The 11,743-nt window shown below is 38.6% G+C and overlaps 1 protein-coding gene and 1 pseudogene across 1 annotated transcript in view; one reads left to right on the top strand and one right to left on the bottom strand.

The window, feature by feature from the left end:
• AKAP10 (A kinase (PRKA) anchor protein 10) overlaps positions 1 to 11,743 on the bottom strand; it is a 194,015-nt gene that overhangs the window by 119,460 nt on the left and 62,812 nt on the right. The gene's annotated exons all lie outside the window — the stretch shown is intronic.
• Positions 7,180 to 8,744, top strand: LOC102866066 (annotated as a pseudogene).

Raw genomic sequence — 11,743 nt, 5'->3', positions numbered from 1 at the left:
GGGGCTTCATCTGACATACTTTGGACATGTTCTAAGGAGAGACAGGTCTTTAGAGAGGGACATCATGCTGGGTAGAGTAGAGGGACAGCGCAGAAGGGGAAGACCCTCTATGAGGTGGACTGATTCAGTGACTGGGGCACTTGGGATCGGTGTGTCAGAGGCAATGAGACTGGCACAGGATAGAGCACGGTTTAGGGCTGTTGTACATAGGGTCGCTATGAGTCGCAAATGACTCGATGGCACATAACAACAACAACAACAATATTGTCTTTGAAATGATAGAGTCCAGACTTGATTGTTGGTCTTATATCTGCCAATTTTGCTAAAGGGCCCAATACTTTTCTTGCTGAATCTTTAGGATTTTCTAAATATATGATCATATCACGTGCATAAAGAGATAGTTTTACCTCCTCTTTGCCAATTTGGAAGACTGGTTTCTGTTCATTAATGTTCAAGGCCACAAATCTGTTCCTGAGATGGTTTTTAAAGTCAGGTGAGATAAACTGAAGGACAAATTTTGGTTCTTGTGGATTTTTTCTAATTGTCTTTAGTTTCAGTTTGAACCTCCATATGAGTAATTGATGGTCTGGTCCACAAGCAGCACCTGGCCTACTTTTCACAGCTGATACTGAGCTTCTCTAATGATTCTTTCCACATATGTATCAATATGATTAATCAGTTGAGGTCTACAGCGTATAGTCACAGTTTGTATTTTTTTTTTTTAGATTTTAACTAAAGTTTATAGATAACTTGGATTTCCATTCACTCAGTGTTGCACAATTACCTCCCTAACTCTCTCCCTTCCAGTTCACTTTCCTCTTTGAAAGAAAACAAAAACAAAAACAAAAAAACACAACTCTTTAATTGCTACACAATTTCCGCCACACCCCAATCCAGTCCACTTTATTATGGAGCTCTTACTCTGAACTGCTGTCATTGAAGTACCTAATCATATATTCCTTTTAAACAATTTTTCCCCTCATTGGTTTCAATGCACTGTACATTATCCTCTTTTCTCAGTTTACCCCCAAGCTCCATGTCAGTCCTGTTTTATAGCAGTGGCATTATGCAGTATTTGTTCTTTTGTGACTAAGATATTTCACTCAGTATAATGTCCTCTAGGCTCACCCATTTTGTATAATATTTTAGGAGTTCCTTGTTCACTGCTGTGTAGTATTGCATTGTGTGAATATACCACAGCTTCTCTATCCATTTGTTTGCTGATGGGCTCTTGGGTTGCTTTCATTTCTTTGCTATTATGAACAACGCAGCAATAAACATAGGTGTGCGCTTATCTGTTTGGGTGGCAGTTCTGGTTTCTTATATCTCCAGTAGTGGAACTGCTGGGTCTCATGGTATTTCTATTCCCAATTTTTTGAGAATGTGCCATACTGCCTTCCAAAGTGGTTGCACCATTTTACACTTCCACCTACAATGAATAAGGGTTCCAGTTTCTCTACAACCTCACTAGCATTTTTTGTTTACTGCTCTGTTGCATTGTGCTATGTTTTGATTTTCATCTCTCTTAGAGCTAGGGATTTTGAACACTTCATGTGTTTGTTCGCCAAATGAATGTCTTCTTTGGTGAAGTGTCTGTTCATAATCCTGTGCCCATTTCGCAACTGGATTGTTTACCTTTATCTTGTTGTGGTGTTCGAGTATTCTATACATTCTAGATGTAAGTCCCTTATCAGACATGTCATTACCAAATATTTTCCCCCGTCCATGGCTTCCCTTTACACTCTGTTGTGCATAGGGATTTTATTCTTAGAAGGTCCCATTCATCTATTTTATCCTCTCCTGGATGTAGGATTTTCAGAATGCTTGGTAGACAGTTGATATCGTGGATTAGAACTTCTAGAGTTCTTCCAAGCTTTTCTCTAATCAAGTGTAAAGTCCACGGTTTTAGAACTAGGTCTTTGATCCACTTTGAGTTGGGTTTTGTGTATGGAGTGAGGTGTGGGTTTTGCTTGAGTTTTCTGCAGATAGTTTTCCAATTTTGCCAACACCATTTGTTAAAGAGACTTTGTTTCCCCACTTAAATGATTTCATCTCCTTGCAAAAAAGAAATTGACCATAGGTAGATGAGCCAGTTTATATTTCTTTTTTAAAAAAATTAATTTCAATGAACATTTAGAGATTGTAAATTTCCATTCATTGTTACACTTTTCTCCCCACCCACCCCACCCCCACATCGCTCTTCTCCTTGAAAAGTAAAACTCCTTCACGGATATACAATCTCCCCCGCACCTCCCCCACCCTCACCCTGAGTATACTCCACTCTGCAACCCTCATTCCAAACTCTTATGATAATCATAATGCCCTAAAATATATTGCTTTTAAACTGTTCTCTCCCTCATCGGCTTCAATGCAGTATATATAACTTAGCCAGTTTTTCTCAGTCTTACCCCCAGCCTGATGGCAGCCTCATTCTACAACAGTGGCAACATATAGTATTTGTCCTTTTGTGACTGAGATATTTCACTCAGCATAATGTCCTTCAGGGTCATCCATTTTGAAAAATATTGCATGAGTTCCTTGTTTTTCAATGCAGCATAGTATTACATTGTGTGAATATACCACAGCTTCTCTATCCATTCATTTGTTGATGGGCACTTGGGTTGTTTTCAACTCCTTGCTATTGTGAACAAAGCCATGATAAACATGGGTGTGCATATAACTGCTTGAATGCTGGTTATGATCTCTTTAGGGTATATTCCCAGTAGTGGAATTGCTGGGTCAAATGGTATCTCTATTTGCAACTTTTTGAGAAAGCATCAAACCGCTTTCCACAGTGGTTGCACTATTTTACACTCCCACCAACAGTGAATAAGGGTCCCAGTTTCTCCACAACCTTGCCAGCATTTGTTGCTTGCTGTTCAGTTAAATTTTGCTATTCTTACTTGGGTGAGATGATATCTCATAGTTGTCTGGATTTGTATCTCTTTTAGAACCAGGGATTTTGAACATTTCTTCATGTGCTTGTTGGCCATCTGTATGTCTTCTATGGTGAAGCGTCTGTTCATATCTTGTGCCCATTTTTCGATTGGATTATTTACCTTTATCTTGTGGTGCTATATTTCTTATAAAAGGTATTTATAGTGAGTAAAAAAGTGATTGTACAAAATTTCACCATTCTATCTGCAGCCTCATTTCTGTCACCAAATCTATGTTGTCTGACTACTAGTCCTTCTTCCTCGTTTTCAACTTTTGCAATCCAGTCACCTGTCACCTGATGGTGCTCATGAGAAACATATCTGGACCAGAAAGCAGTCATCAGGAAACACTGCAGGATCAAAAATGAAGAAAGGAGTATATCAGCGATGTATCCTTTCTCCATACCTTTATAATCTATATGTGGAACAGGTGATTCGGAAGGCTGGACTCTATGTGGAGGAATGTGGCATGAGGATTGGAAGAAGACTCATCAACAACATGCACTATGCACATGACACAACCGTACTTGCTGAAACTGAGGACCTGCAAAGTTTGCTGCAAAAGGTCAAGTCCTGCAGTCTTCAATGTGGACTGAAGCTCATCAAGAAAACAAAGGTTTTCATGGGCAGCACCATGATAGATGGAGAAGAGATTGAAATTGTTAACAATTTCAGCTTACTTGGTTCCATGATGAACACACCATTGTGGTCACACTTCAGTGGTGGTCAGGAAATCAAAAGATTAACTCCACTGGGAAAAAAATCTGCTTTCAAGGATCTCTCCAGAGTGCTAAGGAGCAACGATGCTAACCTAGCAACTAAGATGTGCCCAATCCAGGCCATGGTCTTCATGGTCTTCACAATTAACTCTGCATCTGATAGCTGCACAATTAACAAGGATGACAAAAAAAAAAAAATTAAATTGAAGCCTTTGAGCTGAAATGCTGCAGAAAAGTACTGAATATACCATGGATTTCCAAAAGAACAAACTCATTTATCTGTCCTGGAGAAGGAGAAGCCAAGTTCCTCCTTGCAGGTATGAACATTGTGCTTGGAAGTGTTGAGTGACAATGCAAGAGAGGAAGATCCAGAATGAGAAAGGCTGACACAATGATATGGAGGAGACAGACTGGCTCAGTATAGGGCAAGGTTCAAAGCTATTGTACATAGGTCATTATGAGTCACAGGTGACTCAACTAGACTATACAGAAGAACCACCACCACAATATTATGCTAGTGTTCAAGAAGGGTATTATTTAGCTTCCAGTTGCATGGTGTTTTCTCCTTTATTCTTTTTGTTGCTTTCTAATTTTATAGCATTGTGGCCTAAGAAAATGATTTGTAGTATTTCAATGCTTTTTTTTTTAATTTACCGAGCCTTGCTTTGCAATCTAAATTACAATTTATTCTGGAGAACATTCCAACTTTACTGGAGAAAAAGATCTACTAAACTTTTTTAGGGATCATTACCTGATCTATGAGGTTGAGCTGGTTAACTGTATAGTTTAGTTCTTCTACATCTTTGTTTAGTTCTAGTTGTTCTTTCATTGAGCATATCTATTGTAGCGTTGTCTATTTCTTCAAGTCTGTTAATGTCTGTCTTGTTTATTTGGCAGCTGCATCATTTGGTGTGTATATACTAATTATGGTTATGATTTCTTGATTTATTGACTCTTTAAACATCATTATACAGTGTCCTTCCTTGTAGTTTATGCTGATTTTATCCTGAAGTCTATTTCATCAAAGATCAATATTGCTACTACCTTTTTTGGGGGGGAAGAGGTATGTTTGACATTTGCTTTTGTTTTATTCCACCTTTTCATTCTGCATTTATCTTAAGATTTTAAGTGTGTCTCTTGTAGACAGCATATTGGTTAAGATTTTGGGTTAACCAACCTATTTGTTTTCTACTTGTAAGTTCAAACCACATTCAGAATATTGCTGTCATTTTGTTGGGTTTTTTGTTCTTGTGGCTGGTTCCTTTGATCCATCCACTTTCCTGAGCTGTCTCTGTAGAACTTCCTTTCATTCCTGCAATGTTGGTTTACTCCCTTGACCTGGTGCCCCCTCATAAAACTCCCCTTCTGCTTTTCTGCAAATGTCCTAATCTCTCCACGTTTGATGGACAGTTTTGCTGGGTACATTATTCTCAATAGACAACTTTTTTGAGTGTTTTGGATACGCCATCCTACTATTTTCTTGTTCATCTAGTTTCTGCTGCTAAGTCGAGGCTTAATCTTATTTGTTCTCCTTTATAGGTTACTCTTCAGTTTTCTGTAGCTGCTTTCAGAATTCTCTTTTCCTTGACTTTGGAGAATTTGACTATGATATGTCTTGGTGTTTTTAATTAGGGGTCGATTCTATTTGGAGTTTACTCAGCTTCCTGAATGTTTATTTGCTCTATTTTTATTTAATGATACATAAAAAGTTTCATTCTAGTAACTCATAGTTTTCTGATTTACTCATTGTTGCACATTTCTACTCTCTCCTTTCCCTTCTCCAGCCCACCTTGCAATGCACCCCTTGTTCTAGACTGTTCTCATACAAATAATGCATAATCATATATTCCTTTCAGATAGTTATTCTCATCTGTTCTAATGCAGTTTTTCGCTATCATTCTCTTCCCCCTATTCTTTCCCCAATTCCCTTTTTGTCCAGAGTTGCATCTGTTTATTGGAATATGTCAACTGATATTCCATTAATTCATGGGACCTTATTTTTTGCCAATTTCTTCAGAGCAGCTTGAACTTCATCATCATTGCCTCTTGGTCTTATGTTGTTTCATGAAATTCTTCTGTGTTAGCCAATTCTTTTTTGGTACAGCTACTCTTGTGTAATCCTTCCCTATTTTTTTAATGGTCCTTGATCATTAAATATTCTGCCTCCAGCATCTTTAAGCAATGCATCTTGAAGAAGCTAGAATATGCTCTTCAGTTCCTTCTGCTTGAGAAATGGAAACAAGTTTATTTCTTCTAGTTTTCTGAATCTATTTCTTTGCACATTTTGTTATACTTTGGCTTCCCAAGATATCCTTTGAAATCTCCTGTTCAGCTCCTTAACATCCTGATTTCTTCCATTTGCTTTGGCTTCTCAGCATTATAGTGAAATATTCAGAGTCTCTTCTGATATCTCAGTCTTTTCTTCCTCTTCTGTCTTTGTAATGACCTTTTTGCAATCTTCATGGATGATATTCTGGATATCATTCCACAGCTCATTTGGTGTTTTGTTCATTGGTATTCAATGCTTCAAACCTTTCTTGAGATGGTTTTTAAATTCAGGTGGGATAGACTCAAGGTCAAACTTTGATTCCGGTAAATTTGTTTTCATTTTCTTTAGCTTCACTTTGAACTTGCACATGTATAGTGGTTTTCATAGCTGATACTGAGCTCCTCCAACAATTCTTTCCACAGATATATTCAGTCTGAGTCCCATGTAGTCCATCAAGTGAGGTCCATGAGTGTAAAGTTGCTGTGTGGGTTTGGTGGTTTGTTTTTTTTTTTAATATAAAATTGCATCATTCTATTTCCAGTGTCATTACTGTAATCAAATCCCTATTTTCTGACCACTGATCCATCTTTCTAGTTCCCAACTTTTGTATTCCAGTCGTCAATTATTATTAATTAATCTTAGTTGCATGCTTGACTGAAAAGCATGAGAGCAGGATTGGTAGCTACTTATATAGTCATGCTATAAATGATATTGATGTGCTATAAAATAGTTCAGCAGCTACTTCTATAATAATAACTTACTTTATAATCTAGGATAAAAAAGAAAAACTTGTATTCTCACAAAACATACACACAAAACAAAATAAGCCACTTTACTCATCAACAACTGACAACTAGAAATAAAGAATTCACACAGAATACTATGAGTACAATGAAAAAAGAATGAATTCTGATACAAACAACACATGGATGAATTTCCATTATGCTAGGTGGAAGAAGCCAGTTTAAAAAAACTAGCATTTGCCAAAAATTACAGGTTTAGGAGGACTGACTATAAAGGATTATTTTCTAGGTTCAAAGAGTCATTCTTTGGAAATCCAAAGTCTCCGTAAACATTCAGTAAAATAAATAAATAAAAAACAAACAAATAAAAAAACCCAAAAGAGTCATTTTTAACCTGATTGTGGTGGTAGTCACAAATTAGGTATATACCAAAACTTATACATCAAAATATTAATCAGAAAAAGGCCAAGCTTACTGTAAATATTACAGGTAAAAGAATATGAGCTCCCAGCATGGCTTCTTCACGACCCTCCTCCACGGCAACCAAAACCTCTAAGGTGCCTGATGACTTAATTGCTCCTGTTGTGAAGAAACCCCACATCTATTATGGAAGTTTGGAAGAAAAGGAGAGGGAACGTCTCACCAAAGGAGAGTCTGGAATTTTTGGGGAAAGAGGGACTTAAAGCAGGAATCGAAGCAGGGAATATTAACATAACCTCTGGAGAAGTATTTGAAATTGAGGGGCACATCAGTGAGCGACAAGCAGAAGTACTGGCAGAGTTTGAGAGGAGGAAACGAGCCCGGCAAATCAACGTTTCCACAGATGACTCCGAGGTCAAGGCTTGCCTTAGAGCATTAGGAGAATCCATCACACTTTTTGGAGAGGGCCCGGCTGAACGAAGAGAAAGATTAAGAAATATCCTTTCAGTGGTTGGTACTGATGCCTTAAAAAAGACCAAAAAGGATGATGGAAAATCTAAGAAATCCAAAGAAGAGTATCAGCAATCATGGTATCATGAAGGACCAAATAGCCTAAAGGTTGTGAGACTGTGGATTGCTAACTATTCACTACCCAGGGCAATGAAACGCTTGCAAGAGGCTTGTCTCCATAAAGAGATTCCTGAGACAATTAGGACCTATCAGATGCAAGAGCTGCACAAATCTCTTCGATCTTTGAATAATGTCTGCAGTCAGATTGGGGATGACCGGCCTATCTTGTACTGTCACTTTAGTCCTAACTCTAAAATGTTGGCCACAGCTTGTTCGAGTGGGCTTTGCAAGATCTGGTCTGTTTCTGGTTGCAACCTTCTTCACACTGTTTGAGGACATAACACAAATGTAGGGGTGATTGTATTCCATCCCAAGTCCACAGTCTCTCTGGACCAAAAAGATGTCAACCTGGCCTCTTGTGCTGCTGATGGTTCTGTGAAGCTTTGGAGCCTTCACAGTGATGAACCAGTGGCAGATTTTGAAGGCCATACAGTGCGTGTGGCCCAAGTAATGTGGCATCCTTCAGGATGTTTCTTGGGTACCACCTGCTATGACCACTCATGGCACCTGTGGGATTTGGAGGCTCAAGAGGAGATCCTGCACCAGGAGGGCCACAGCATGGGTGTGTATGATATTGCCTTCCATCAAGATGGCTCTTTGGCTGGCACTGGGGGACTAGATGCCTTTGGTCGAGTTTGGGACCTGCGCACTGGACGGTGTATCATGTTCCTTGAAGGCCACCTAAAGGAAATCTATGGGATCAATTTTTCTCCTAATGGCTATCACACTGCAACTGGTAATGGTGACAACACGTGCAAAGTATGGGACCTTCGACAGCTGTGTCTACACTATTCCTGCCCATCAGAACTTAGTGACTGGTGTCAAGTTTGAGCCTATCCACAGGAACTTCTTACTTACTGGAGCCTATGATAACACTGCCAAGATCTGGACCCACCCAGGCTGGTCCCCACTGAAGACTCTGGCTGGCCACGAGGGCAAAGTGATGGGCCTGGACATTTCTTCTGATGGGCAGCTAATAGCCACCTGTTCATATGACAGGACCTTCAAACTCTGGATGGCTGAATAGACAGAATAAAGAACTAACTCTATAACCTCAGGCTCTCTTTTAAGAGCTATTTTCCTCAAAAGAGAAGAACTCACATGTTCTGTTCTATCATGTATTTTGCCATTTACCATGTATAGAATATCAATAGAATTGGATTTCCACATCCATCCCTACTCCAGGCAGACAGCCCAGCCTCTGAGTGACGGTGAATGTCTTCCATGGTTGAAAATTTAATTTTCACCTTCAGGCCCTGCCAAAAAGTGTGTAGACATTATTTTTATCATCTTTTGTTTGAATACCCTGTTACCTCCCTCCTAGGACTCGGGATTGTGACGGACACTGTCCATTTTTAATTCTTGAAACTTGGCTTTTTATCACTTGGCAGATGCTTCAGGACTGCATGTTATCCAGAAGGCAAGTGGCTGGACTATATTCTGGAAGCCCTCAAGTAAAGAGACATATGTCACCACTCGCTCAGTAAACAAAAGCCTGGACAGAGCTGAAAACCTCTCTTCTTCCTTGAGAACAGGTGATGAAGCAGTAGACCATAATTAGGTAGATGGTTATGCTGGAAAGATGCTTTTCACTCTGCCTATTGAGTTCACTTGGATACTGACTGCTTCAGGGAGCTCAGAACTGAACATTTGCCTTGTCATAAAATGGCTTCCATTTTACTTTGATGCTTGGCATCCTTCATGTTAGTCCAAACCAAGGCCATGGTATCTGGATTCAAAGAAATTCTTAGAAAGCAAATATGATATCTGTTGTACAAATTTCTTTCTGTTGGTTACTTAGAGGATGGTGCCTTTCATCTTGAAGTAACTGAAAAAATTCTTACAGGGAAGGAGTGTTTCTTTTACTTTTGAAAGAGAGGAGCGAATTGGGGGGGCGGACTGGGCGGGGAGAGAAGTGCAGCAATGAATGAATGGAAATCCAAAATCTGTAAATGCTCACTAAAATTATTTAAAAAATTTAAAAAATAAAAAAAGGGAGAAAAAAATTCTTAGGATGTATTCCTAAGTATAAGCTTTTTCTTTATTACTTTCTTGCGACAGGGTGAAATTCTATTATAAAAACTGTTCTTCAAAAAATTAAAAAAAAAAAAAAAAAGGAATCTTTTGTTCAAAAAGGAAAAAAACCCAACCCGCTTAATACTGTTCTTATCATTACACTGCTATTTTCATTTTTCACTGAAGAAAACTGGGTTTCTATTTTAACAAACAGGTACGTTGAGGACATAATAAAAAAGCTATTGTTCACACTGAATACCCCAAAAATACATTCAGAACTCAAAGGGAAATAATCAAAGGCAGAAAAGAAACCAACACAAGCAATTCTGAAACCTTTCAGGCTAACAGTATTGTGGATTTTTTTATGGAGGTAACATGCATTATTTACATATATTTATTAACACCTTAGCAGCACCTGGGATAATAATTCACAACAGACAATCTGTTCTTGAAAAGACTGAGTCTCAAGCTCTTTTCTGTCCTATACGGTTGCTATAGGATCACTAAGTGAAGTTATGGCCTTGGTTTTTAAAGCCAGAATCCTGAAGAGAAACACATCACCAAATTAACTGTAGGGGGAAAAGAATTTTGTAAGACAATAAGGTGTCCTGGTGGAAGAGTGTACCTCTCAGGCTATCAGTAGTTTGAACTGCCCAGCTACTCCAAAGGACAAAGATAGGCAGTTTTCTCCCATAAAAATTTATATTTTACCAAAGAAGACATTCAGATGGCGAACAAACACATGAAGAAGTAATTAAAATCCCTAGCTTTAAGAGAGATGCAAATCAAAACAACTATGACATATCATCTTACCCCAGTAGAAACAGCAAAATTTAGCAGAGCAGCAAACAGCAAATGCTGGTAAGACTGTGGAGAAACAGGAACACTTATTTAATGCTGGTGGGAGTGTAAAATGGTTGAAACCACTATGGAAGGCAGTATGGTACATTCTCAAAAAGCTGCAAATAAAAATACCATTTGATCCAGCAATTCCAATACTGGGACTATACCCTAAAGAAACTGTAACTGGTACCCAAGCAGATAGATGCACACCCATCGTTACTGAGGCTTTGTTCACAAGAGCAAGGAGTTGAAAACAACCCAAGTGCCCATCAACAAACAAACAGAGAAGCTGTGGTTTATTCACAAAATGGAATACTACACTGCATTGAAAAGCAAGGAAGTCATGCAATATTATTCAAAACGGGTGACCCTGGAGGACATTACACAGAACTATCTCAGTCAAAAAAGACAAATACTGCATAGTGCCATGGTTGTAAAACGGGACCAACATCGGGGTTGGGGGAAACCTAAGAAAGAGGGGATAAATAATGTATACTGCATTGAAATAGATGAGGGAGAGAACTGTTTAAAAGGAATATAGGATTAGGTATTATTTCATGACAGATTACAGAAAAAATGCATATTAAAGTGGACAGTGGACACTGGGAAGGGACTGTATAACAATGACAGAATCCCCCACCACCCCCCCAGAAAAAAATGAACTGAGGGGAGGACTGGTTAGGGAAGAAAATGTGCAACAATGAATGAGTGGGAGAAAAATATGCTGTTAAAAAATATATATGCTGCATTAAAAAAATCATTAATTAAAAAAATTACATGCTTAGATAGAGGACACTATAAGTCATCACTGACTGGATAGTAGTGGGTGTGGTTTTATTAAAAAAGGAGACTACTGTAATATCATCCTATGGAGGAAAATCTCACTGGACAATTCCTGGTCAAAAGTATGCATTTATACTGGTTTGGGGCTGGTACATTATAAAAATGTGGTTCAAATGGTCCCAGACGCACACAAAAGGAAAATACAAATTCACTCTTGAATAATCCAATTTAAACAGCCCACAGCTCCTCCAAATAGAAAGTAAAGCAACCTCCTCCCATAAAGTTTATAACCATGGAAACGGGAAATCATGGAAACCAAATCAACTCTATGGCAGTGAGTTTTTAAAAAATTTACAAATTGGACCCACGACCCCCATCTTCAGG

Source organism: Elephantulus edwardii, unplaced genomic scaffold (genome assembly GCF_000299155.1).
Source record: "Elephantulus edwardii isolate Elephantulus edwardi_28Jun2011 unplaced genomic scaffold, EleEdw1.0 scaffold00362, whole genome shotgun sequence".
In the NCBI taxonomy this organism is placed as follows: Eukaryota; Metazoa; Chordata; class Mammalia; order Macroscelidea; family Macroscelididae; genus Elephantulus; species Elephantulus edwardii.
This window is presented reverse-complemented; position numbering and strand designations above follow the sequence as displayed.